General features: G+C 35.1%; 1 pseudogene; it reads right to left on the bottom strand.

Annotated features, from left to right (window-relative positions):
* Positions 1–10,823: 10,823 nt before the first annotated feature.
* On the bottom strand, positions 10,824–11,683 carry LOC128283885 (protein argonaute 4-like; annotated as a pseudogene).
* Between the last annotated feature and the right edge of the window lie 837 nt (positions 11,684–12,520).

The following is a 12,520-nucleotide window of genomic DNA, read 5'->3' as shown; positions in this document are numbered from 1 at the left end:
TCAATTTACTCTTAGGGGTATTTCGGTACTTTATCTCCAAGGGGTAAAACTGTAAATTTTCAACCTTTTGAAGGTATTTCAGTAATTTATCGATTTTAGGGTTTTTCATGCATATTCCTACCTTTCACGTACTAATAGAATCACTTACCGATGGTTCTTACCGAATTGGGCCCGTTGGCCCTTTATCCAATTTTGGCCCAATAAGCCCAAAAATATTGAGGGTACAGAAATCATGCACTTTGCAGTCCAAACATTGCAGCTTACCAAAAACATTAGTCGATTTACCTCACGAGCATTCGCACACTCGCAAATCTACAAAATACCAATTTTTCGGCATTTCGGCTTTTCGGCTTTTGCCGATTTAGACTAAGAAAGGGTGTCAGTTACACACCTGTTTTATGACAATTGATTGACGAGATCCACGCTCGAACTACCTACAATTATATTACTACCACGTTAATCTACTACCGAAACAAACTACATAATAACTCCTTACCTTATTCGGCCATAACACCTTAGGCACTAGCAATCCTACCTTTGCCGAAGTTTGCGACTAGACTTAGATCCTGTTGCTCCACTTGTCCAAGCCCTTGATCAGCAGCCTCTAGATCATATTATTATCAAGAAAAAACAATTATCACAGCCCCTTAGGGCTACAAGTCCAAGTCGACAGCCTCCCTAACCTTTACGGGTTTCAGCTTTTCTAAAATACGAAATAAAGACTAGATTGAAAAGACTTACCACCGGTTCCTTTGGTCAATGATCCCAATTAATTTCTACGCAATTCTGATGCTGATCTAAGCCCTCAAAAGATAACAAAAGTCGAGCCTTCAGTGATCTCACTATTCGGCGAAGTCCCTAAGAGAGTGGGATTTTCGGCTTTTGTTGAAGCTGTGTAAAGAAAGATGAAATAGGAGGGTTTTGCTATGGTCCTATCGACAGAACCTTGAGGTTTAGAGAACTAGAGAATCAGTCAAGAATGATGGAAAAGATAAAAAAATTGGCTAGGAGAAATCGGCACTGAAAAAGTATAGTTTTCAGGATTTCGGCTTTTTATGGCAATGGCTATGAAGGTTTTAGAAACGTCTGAAGAAAAAGATGGAGATGCTTACCTTGCGACTCAAACCTTTACTCTCCTTGGTCATCCACACGTCACCTCTCAAGCCCCCAAGTAACGCCACAAGCCAACTTACCACGGGCTTCCTTGTGTTTTATTTTACCTAATTAATACTTTAGAGCCCAACTAACCAAAACCCCCCTTTTTTGGGGGGGGAATTAAAATTAAGTAAAATTACGGGATTTTAACTTAAACTTGGGCCTTCTAGAGACCCACTAACCTGATTAAATCTATGCCAAGCAGACAGAACACTAAAATTTAAAATTTTCCAACACTCATAGGATTCCCGAAAATTGGGGCGTTACATCATTTGTTGAAAACCTTAAATACCATCTCTTTTAGGAAAAACTGTCGTTTACCTTTGTTAGTTTGGGAAAAATAGCTCATTGATTAATTCAACCAATCTTAAGTCTCGTTATTAGCATTAGCATGGTTTAGAGAACACTTAATTCTTTGTTTCTTACTGAAAACTTTGTTGTCTTTTATTGAAGCGAAAAACTCGGTATTTAATAGATTAATCATTATAGCCAAATATCATGCTTTGTCCAATTGCAAATATTCCTATAAAAACCAAATTTATATGTCAAGTATACATGCATGAAAATGCCAAAGCAGAAAAAAAAACCCAGACACAGTATAAATAGCTTTACAGTCCAAAGACCAAATAAACTTAATTAAAACTGAAGAAAAATAATAATAAAGTCCAAAGTTCGTTGTATGTTTTCATGCCATGTCTAATCCTAGTCTAGAGCTTTAACTGTCATGGTTGAAAATATGGGGTGAGCTAACCAGCTTAGTGTGAGACTAAACCAAAAGTACATTCAAACATTCATGCAAATATCATTCACCATTATTAATATTGCAACACAACATAACATAAACATTATCATTCATAAGTGTCATGGACATATCATAATGCATAACAATTTCCTACCCCAACGAACCGCTACACACCATGAGTTCCCTAAAACCCATCTGCCAAACTCCAATCATTACGACCAAAGCTCGATGTGGTTAAACCACCATTATACATAATGCATTTATACTACCATTTAAAATAAAATGCGATAATCATCGTTCTCCTCATTACTTCTGGTGTAGTGCATTGACAGCATATATATGGACTTAATATGCCCTCATTACTCCATAAAACTCATCCATTAATGAAATAATCCTACCCCATGTACATGTGACATGTTATACGAATTTTAATCAAACACAAGTTTCATACATTTTCATTTTAGTAGCATGATTTACATGCCCTCATTGTAGCATTTACTTATCAACCGTTCAATGTCACCATGAACACTGTGGAATTATATCTTATTATTCATTATCATTTTACGAAATTTTCTAGTGCATGTATAGAAGTTTTTTTCATTCAGTACATTTTATAACATTTCACCCCAAAAAAAGATTTCATGCATTCAATATTTATTTCCAATTTAATACATGTTATACATACATCCAACATACATTACATATCCAAAACACATATGTCATTTTATACCAGTATCAGTCATTGAAATAACCAATCAACTATGCACCTTTGCAAACATGCCATTTGTCTAGGGCTCGATGCATACCTGAATCAACCACCTTAAAATCACTCACTTAGACATTTTAATAAACCCGACCAGTAAGCATTCAAGTTAACAGGTTAGGACCCACACCTTATTTTTGCACTACTGCAACATTATTTGCGAAACCCACGATGTCTCCTTAAGACATTAAATCAAACCTAAATTAAAATAATTTTTTATAGAGTTAGGGTGCTGTCAAAACTGCCTTAAAACACCCGCTTAAGGGTTCAATGAAATCAGCATTACCATAAAAAATTTTAGATCCAAATTGACTAGGCTACTTACATTGATTTGATGCGAAACATATATGCAAACTTCTAACAGCTTCCCTGTTGTTCCAGGGCATTTAAGTCAATGCTTAACACCGCAAAGAACTAAATAATCAGTAGATAAACAACCATTTAAAACCTTGATTCCATCATTTAACATGTTCCCTAGTAAACAAGTTGAAACTATGCATTAACCCTCAATCAACCGCACTTATGCTTCCTGATTGTCAGTTTTTAGTTGGAAAATAATCCAGATCGAATGTTCCTAAGTCACACATGATTAAAGGATGATTAGGAAGGATTTAGGAGCAGTGCACCACCGCCATTGGCGGCCAAAACTGAGGTTTTGGGGCTCAATAAAAATAATTTTAAAAGTTGGAAATTCATCATTGAAATCCTTAAAAACTTTTAGAATTCCAGATCTAGAAAGGTGGGTCTTTTATGGATAAATTCGTTAAGAAAGTAGAAGGAAAAATACACTTACTCTAGCAAGAAGAAATAGGTGGCAATAGAGACCTTTTGGGGAAACAATGGAGACCGATTTTAAGTGTTAAAATTTTCAGATCTAAGGCTAGAAAAATTATGATAAAACCACAGTAAGGAGAGGACGAGAATGGCGTAAAAATCCATCGTTATGAAGGACAAAGAGCTGTGGAGCTAGGTGTTTGGGCAGTGGCACACTAGGGATGGTAAAGAGAAATATTGAAGATGAAAGGGAAGGGGCAGCTAGGCCTGATGAATAATGACTAAAGGCTTGAAAAAATTAGAAGTGATATTTATACCTAGGTTTAATAGGTATGGTCGACACAAAAATAGGCAAAAGGAAAAATTTAAGAAAAATTAAGCTATTTTGCATAGAAAGGGCTTGCTTTCTCATTTTTCTTTTAACCTCAAGGCCAATTACTCATCTTTGAAATAATTTCACATTCTTTTAAGCTAAAATTTCAGATGTTACAATTTGTATCGCCAGATTGTGGGAGGTTTACAATACTTGTGCTTAACAAGAACAAATATTGCATTTGCATTCAACAAAGTTAGCCAATATATGCATTCACCTCATGATGTTCATTAGAGTATAGTCAAATGAATTTTGAGGTACATTAAAGGGACTCTTAATTTCGGTTAGAGGTTTCAACCTTTTTTAGTGATGTTAACAAGGTTCTCGGATATTGATTGGGCAAGCTCCTTAGAAGATAGGAAATCAACATCCATATATTATATTTATCTTGGAGATAACCTCATTGAGTGGTCCTCTAAAAACAAAAGTGTAGTGTTGCATTCCACAGTAAAACCAAAATATTAGAGTCTAGCTAATGCTACATCTAAACTTACGGGGTTTTAGTCCTTGTTTGCTAAAAGTGGTATATCGCTCATTGGTGTGCCCATAATTTGGTGTGATGATGTGAGTGTCGTCTCCCTGTCTGCAAATCCTATACTTTATGCAACGTTATGCATGCTGAAATAGATATGCAATTGTTCAAGACAAAGTTATTAATGGATAGCTTCAGGAAAACTTTGTTCTAGGCAGTAATTAGGTCGTAGTTATCCTCACCAAGCATTTGACCGTCGATGCCTTTGAACGTTTTTGAGATCAACTCAATGCAGTAGCATTTAACAGTATTTCAATAGAAAGTAGGGATAATATCAACTAAATCTACTGATTCACAACTGATTGTAACTAACTATAGCTGAATTAGTTAGCTATCAATAATGTTGTTAGAGTTTTAGTTACATAATTACTCTTCCTTGTATATACTGACACTAATGGCTTAAGCAAATATATGATTGATGTTACCTTTCTCATATGATTTTACTTGTTTTCTATTAGATTGGAATCCAAACGAAGCCTTAGTTGGCATATTTTGATCAAAATTGTTAAAGCTTTAAATTTTGAGGACTTTTAGTAACAAATCTTGAAGACTCAATCAAAGTAAAGATACTTTGAAGACTTCAATGTGATCGAAAGTTCCCTTTTCGAAGAGAGTTGATCTTAAAGGAAGTTTATACTTGAAAGATATATTTCATTTTAAATAATATTGAAGAAGGCCACTTTTGTGGAATTAGTTATTCACTTTGATTGTATTTTAGTATGTTTTTTATTATCTATTTAACTAGAGGTTTGTTTTAGGTTAATGTATGAATGATAGAGATCGAGAGCACTTAACTTGTTCATTGAGGAATTCATTTTTTAGTGAATTATTGTGTAAGTAAACTATTTTGCTTGATCAGTTTACAAGAAGCTTTTAAGGGGGAAAGTCTTAGTAGAAGAGTGATCTAGTTTGAAGTATAGGAGTGAAGTTGCAACTTGCAAGGTGAGTTGAACTTAAATAACATCATATACTTGTTGATATATAATTGACTAGTCTCTAGATAATGCTTCGCAGACATAGGAAGCTTTTCGAATTGTATAATCAAACTTTGGTCTCCATCAATTCATCCAATTACAACCAAACACAAAGGCAAATTCAATAAATTCACAAAATAAAAATAATTAAATAGTAAAATCTATCATTTATATTAAATGATATTATGAGTTTTATACTATAGTTGTTAGATATATTTATCTTAACTCTTAATAAGAATATAAATGATGAGTAGTATCAATATAATATTTATGAATTAAGAATTGGTATTCATTTTAATTTGTTACATATAATATAAAATAATGAATAAATTATGTATTTATATTATATTTATATTTCTAAAAGCTATTCAAATGGAGATATTTATATGATTTATTTTAGTAATTCAATTTTACCTTTAAATTAGCATTCTTTGTATCGTAATAAAATTGAAACAACACAAGCCTTGAAATAGATAATCATTCTTTTTTGCCTTTTATCTTTTCAAAAACACAAACTAATTTTTAATTTACAAGCCTCGGCACATCTAGCTTTACAGTTCATACCATATAAACTACACAAATGAAAAAGACAAAAAGCAAAGAAAAAGGTTGGATTTAAAAAGTGTTCATATTTCATAAACTTGTCTAGGAAAAAAGACCAATGTCTGAAGAAAAAAATGAAAAAAGCATTGGCAGTATATTTAAGATAAGGTTGTTAATTATTTTTAATTCCATCATGCATTAGTTGTTCCTCCATGCAAACCCAATATCACATATTTTGTTTTGTTTTTAGTAAGCGAACAATATTCTAAAGCAGATGGATGGCCGGTGCTATGCTCCCCCATCAACTAGAATTTAATATTATTTGTCTTAATTTGCTATTCGTATAAAATTCTCAATCTTATAAGTGTGTAAAACAGGTAAGTTTGTTGTCGAAACCATCTTTTAAAGGGAGGTTTAAAAAAGGGGGTTCGACTTTTTGAAAAATAAAAATGGGAGTCGCCACCAACATTTTTAGGTGTGATTGGATCACCTTTATAAAACATTTTGGTCTACGAAATTCAAGAAAATAGGTTCGGGAGTCGGTTACGCACAATGAAGGATTAGCACCCTCTTAACGCCCAAAATTGGTACCGAATTGATTATTTATTGTTCTAATGTCGAAAATTTGAAAAGATTTTAAAATTTGAACAATTTAAAGTTGAAACTTGAGATTCCTTTATTCCGAAAGTATACAAACATCACATCCAGCATATTAGGACACGATGTTTTAAATCCTCGTAACTAAAATTATCTCATGATTTTGAAAATTGATTAAAAAGGATATTTGGTTATTTAGTCAAACGAAAAAATCGCAACCTAGCATGTTAGGGCACTATTTTCCGAATTTCTAAACACCAAACATTGCCTTATTTAAGAAAAAACTTTTTCAATTAAATGAAATATATTTTTAAAACAATGAATAATATAGAATTTTAAAAACTAATTTGATATAATACTAAAATTATTAAAAATAAAATATAAAAGAGAATTAAAAAATCAAGGAGATAGGGATTAAATAAAAAAGGTTGAAAACGAAGATGAGCAAAGAATAAATAAGAACAAACTGTAGAAAATAAGAATGCAAGAGGGAGAGAAATTTGAGTGAATGCTCTCAAGAATTCTTATTGCTTCACAAAACTCAAGTGAAGTCAAGTTTTTACAATGAGGGGAGAGGCCTCTATTTATAGTTGAGCCTCCCCAAATCTAACGGTACAAATCAATTACATCAATGGTTAAGATTAAAGGATATCTACAAATTAAATCTCCAAGATTACAAAATCATATCTTTTAAGATTGTATATCATATCTAAGATTGTATCATATCTAATATTGCAATCATATCTAAGATTGTATCATATCTAAGATTGCATATCACATCTAAGATTGCATACCATTAAAGATTATATTTCCATATGAGTCAAACTTGTAGATGGACCTTAAATCTTTTCAAGTAATGGGCCATTTCGATCGGCCCAAATTATTTTTGTAATTCTGGACTGAACTTGGACTTTGTTTTTTTTTTGGGTTTATTATTTTTGTTTTTGGACTTATTTTTGGGCCCGGGCAAAATTGAGTGTCTACAGCTGCCACTCTTTGCTCATTGTTGTGCAATAGGAATAGAGCAAAGACTATAAAAAGACCAATTTTGCCCGGTCTTGTTGAGTTTTGAGTTCTTGATCTTCTTTAAATGGCCACTTGACGGCTTCAATCTGCTTCTTGCAAACTCATGACTGTCATGTTGATACCTTCAATCTGCTCTCCATCGAACACAGAAACGCCAAAACTGCGTCTTCAATTTGTTCCCTAATAATACGGAGATGCCAAATCATCTTAGATTTGCTTCAGCGTAAACACGCGAAAGCCAAATCAGCTATGTCTTCGATTTGCTCCTTGTAAGCACAAGGATACCAAACCATCTTGGATCTGCTTCAGTCTAATCATTTGAAGGTTAGATCTACTATATGTCTGTCCTCCGTCAAATATGGAGACGCCAAACTTCGATTTGTTCTCTGACAATACAAAGATGCCAAATCATCTTAGACTTGCTTCAATGTAAACACGTGAAAGCCAAATCAGTTATGTCTTTGATTTGTTCCTTGTAAGCACAAGGATGCCAAACCATCTTGGATCTTGTTTCAGTATAAACATCTAAAGGCTAGATCTGCTATGTGTCTGCCCTCTGTCCAATATGGAGACGCCAAACTTTGATTTCTTCTCTGACAATACAAAGATGCCAAATCATCTTAGACTTGCTTCAACGTAAACACGTGAAAGCCAAATCAGCTATGTCTTCGATTTGTTCCTTGTAAGCACAAGGATGCCAAACCATCTTGGATCTTGCTTCAAGATAAACATCCGAAGGCGGGTTTGCTATGTGTCCGCCTCCGTCGAATATGGAGACGCCAAACTTCGATTTGTTCTCTGACAATACAAAGATGCCAAATCATCTTAGACTTGCTTCAATGTAAACACGTGAAAGCCAAATCAGCTATGTCTTCGATTTGTTCCTTGTAAGCACAAGGATGCCAAACCATCTTGGATCTTGCTTCAGTATAAACATCTGAAGGCCAGGTCTGCTATGTGTCTGCCCTCCGTCGAATATGGAGACGCCAAACTTCGATTTGTTCTCTGACAATACAAAGATGCCAAATCATCTTAGACTTGCTTCAACGTAAACACGTGAAAGCCAAATCAGCTATGTCTTCGATTTGTTCCTTGTAAGCACAAGGATGCCAAACCATCTTGGATCTTGCTTCAGTATAAACATCTGAAGGCTAGATCTGCTATGTGTTTGCCCTCCGTCGAATATGGAGATGCCAAACTTCGATTTGTTCTCTGACAATATAGAGATGCCAAATCATCTTAGACTTGCTTCATCGTAAACACGTGAAAGCCAAATCAGTTATGTCTTTGATTTGTTCCTTGTAAGCACAAGGATGCCAAACCATCTTGGATCTTCCTTCAGTATAAACATTTAAAGGCCAAATCTGCTATGTGTCTGCCCTCCGTCGAATATGGAGACGCCAAACTTCGATTTGTTCTCTGATAAAACAGAGATGCCAAATCATCTTAGACTTGCTTCAACATAAACACGTGAAAGCCAAATCAGCTATGTCTTGGTCTATTACCCTACTGCTTAGGGGTTAAGGTGCATCGTCTTCGATCTGCTCCACTACTGCTTAGGGAAATAAGATCTGCAAATTTAACCTGTTACCCTACTGCTTAGGGAATTAAGGCGAGTCGTCATCGGTTTGCTCTGCTACTGCTTAGGGAGATAAGATCTGTGAACCTGTTACCCTACTGCTTAGGGGATTAAGGCGAGTTTTCGATCTGCTCCACTACTGCTTAGGGAGAATAAGATCTGCAAATTTAACCTGTTACCCTACTGCTTAGGGGATTAAGGCGGGTCTTCAATCTGCTCCACTACTGCTTAGGGAGAATAAGATCTGCAAATTTAACCTGTTACCTTACTGCTTAGGGGATTAAGGCGCTAAATTTTGTAATTTTCAATCAATCTTGCTACATTGTCCACTGGGGAATCCACTTGTAGAATTGATTTCCTGGAATTTATGCTTATGCCAAATAGTTAAGATGCCATGATCGAAATGAGTCAAATGCTCCTAATTAGACATATTATGATGCAAAATGTTTATGAAAATAACTCTTATTTTGGATGTCATCACTCATTCATCTATCAAGCTTCCCACCTCATTCTTCTCGACATATCAATCATACTCTGCTCATATGCCTCGAACCTTCTCCATCAATTTGGTCTACCCTAACATTCCCTAAATGTTACGACCCACTGAAGATGTTTATGAAATGATCCTTTCTTAAGATCAATATTGCTTAAAACGTCCAAACACCTTTTGGACTGAAGAAGAAAGTCTCTCGAGTATCTCCAACCCATACATATGAGAATTCCTTAAACAATTGTCTTGTTTCAGTTTCTTGTATTATTTAGAAATTTCCAGAGTAATATGTAAAACTTCGTTTGTGAAGATATTTTAGTTCATCTATCATTATTTCAATGCAACATGCTTTATGAATAATGGGAGACAAATAAATGGATCTTGAGGATAATTAGATTTGGACAAATTATTGGAAGGAATGCAAAAAGATTAACCTGAGAACATATCTTTGAGAAGAAAAAGAATTCAAAGATAGTAAATAGGGTAGAAATCAGATGCCCCAGATATCGCCGCTTGAGCGTCTATACACTAGCTCCATGAAGACTTTTTTGAGTTCAACAGGTGTTTAAAAGATCCAAAGTAATTCGTTGATGCCTCGATATGTAACATACTTTACTTCTCATCGAATCCACTATAGCAAGGTCACTGCATAACTTTCCAAATTTGAGCTGCCCTTTCAAGTTTTCAACTCAAAACCCCTTTGGTCTCAAGACGCCCTTTGCGGGTTTTCACCTTGGCCTCTCTATTTTTCTTTTTTTCTTTTTTCTCTTTTTTTGTTTTCTTTTTTTCTCTTTTTCTTTACTTTTTTTTTTGAAATAAAAGTCCCAAAGTGCCTTTTGCGGGTTTTCACCTTGGCTTCCCTTTTCCTTCAGACAAAGTACTCCTTGATCGAGTTCGAATTCACTGGATCAGATAAATTCTTCCTATCCATTTCTTGTCAAAATCATCGCACCTCTAGAGAAAGCCCGTTTCGCAACATATGGCCCTTCCCAATTCGATATCCTTTTGCATGGGAAGGATCACTTTCAGCACAAGGTTTCCTTTATGAATTTTTTTTGGACGAACCTTCTTTGTCATAAGTCTGTGTCATCCATTCTTGGTACGTTTGCTTAGGATGAATACTTTCAAGATAAGTTTACTAGAGGTATTCAATTCTTGACTTCATCAAAGCTTGGAGGAAAAATCTTGATTCATAAACTCATGAGAAAGGGATTGCCCCAGCAACAGTCCTGGCTGTTGTTTGTCAAACCCTACAAAAAGATGATTCAATGATTCTTAGTAGACAAGAATGAAGTTGCTGACTTTATCCTTCAACCAGGAAAGTTGAAGTACAGAGATTACTCCCGGAGCATACATCCCACCATGACTCGATGATGTTTCTGAACCATCCCTAATCTTCATAAATTGCCCCCAAATGTGAAGCTGTCAAATGAGCGTAGCAAATAGGAGCCACAAAAAATATGGTTGTGGTCCTCCTTTGATACATATAGGATAGAGAATGAACAAACTCTTGTAGATCATCAGCCGAAAACCCAGCCTGGTCTAAGAGAACATGATAGTGAGTTTGTCTCGTGATTCCAATCATTCCAGCATGGGTACCAAGGTAAAAATCATTGTTCTTTGGATGGCATACTTTATTGTCAAAGACAGTACCATGTAGCACATTGTCAGGAGATCAATGCTGAAAAAACTTGGTATGACATTTTTTCGTACAATAATAACCATAATCTTTAGGGTTCCACTTCTCGTCAAGGAACTTGCAAGCCTCAATAACTTGATCAAAACTTGATTGAGTTGAGACTCGCTAACCCCATCCCTAAAAATAATGATTTGATCAGGTTTCCTCTTCCCTGAACTTGTATAGAAGTCTAAGAGAGCTTCCTTCATGATACTACCATCCACTTTATTAGAAACTGGTTTTGAAGAAAGAATCTATCATTTTAAGCTTCAGAGACTACGTACGGCCTGATGCCCTATAGCTGGAAATCAATGGCCACCGCCTGGAGCTAACCATCATAGCTATTGACGGCACATCAGACTACTCAGGAAAAGCCAAACAATGCACCCATTCCAAGGATGATGGTTGGAACCTTTGAAACAACTCGAATTGAAGGTGTTTGCCCTAGCGTAAGCATAAAGAGTAGGCGGTAGTTTCTTATGCCAATTTTTACCAGTCTCGATCATCTTCTGTAATTTGTTTTTTTCTTTTTCTTTTCTTTTGGCAACCTTTGTTGTACTGTGGTATGGCACATTATCTTTGGAAAGACTACAAACTTTTGGCATTGTGCAGTTATATATAATCTTTTTTCTTTTTTTTTTTTTTGAAATGGATGACTTTTGACTTTCTAATATTGGCATATGAAGCTATCTCCCCTCCTAATGGAGTAGTTGACGTCCACAAAAATGAGTCATTGTCAGCTTGAAACTTTTGACAAGCTCGGGCCCATAACATACATGCCCCATAAGTCTTGACTCCCTTAAATTTGGCATTCATTGTACAACTGATGCGATCCCTTTTCATGGTGGACCAACAGTGCCCCAAAACCTCATGTTTATTCTAGCAATTGCAAATCCTCCTACATGTGTTTTTGGACCTTATTTTTGAATACCTATAATAGTCTCAACAAGGTCTTGTCTTGTCTCCTCAGCTAATTCCAATTTCACAATCTTTCCTTCCTCTAAGGCTATATTTCCTACCACCACTTCATGTTGTAAAAACCATTTTCAACAAATTCAGAAACAAGTCACAATTTTTGTCACCTTCAAAGTACTGAGATTCCTCTAAACACATATCGCACTCAAAAGGAACTCTAAATCTGTAGTATCGTTGCTCGTGTCATTGATATCTAGGGATCTATGATAGGCACGCAAAAGAATATACAAGGAATAAATGAATTCAAAAATGACTATTTACATGAAATGAAAATTTATAAAGAATGTCAAAGGTCAAAAGAATCAGAATGAAAGAATAT

This window comes from Gossypium arboreum, chromosome 11, assembly GCF_025698485.1.
Source record: "Gossypium arboreum isolate Shixiya-1 chromosome 11, ASM2569848v2, whole genome shotgun sequence".
NCBI lineage: Eukaryota > Viridiplantae > Streptophyta > Magnoliopsida > Malvales > Malvaceae > Gossypium > Gossypium arboreum.
The sequence above is the reverse complement of the archived record's forward strand: the minus strand, read 5'-3'. Positions and strand labels throughout refer to the sequence as shown.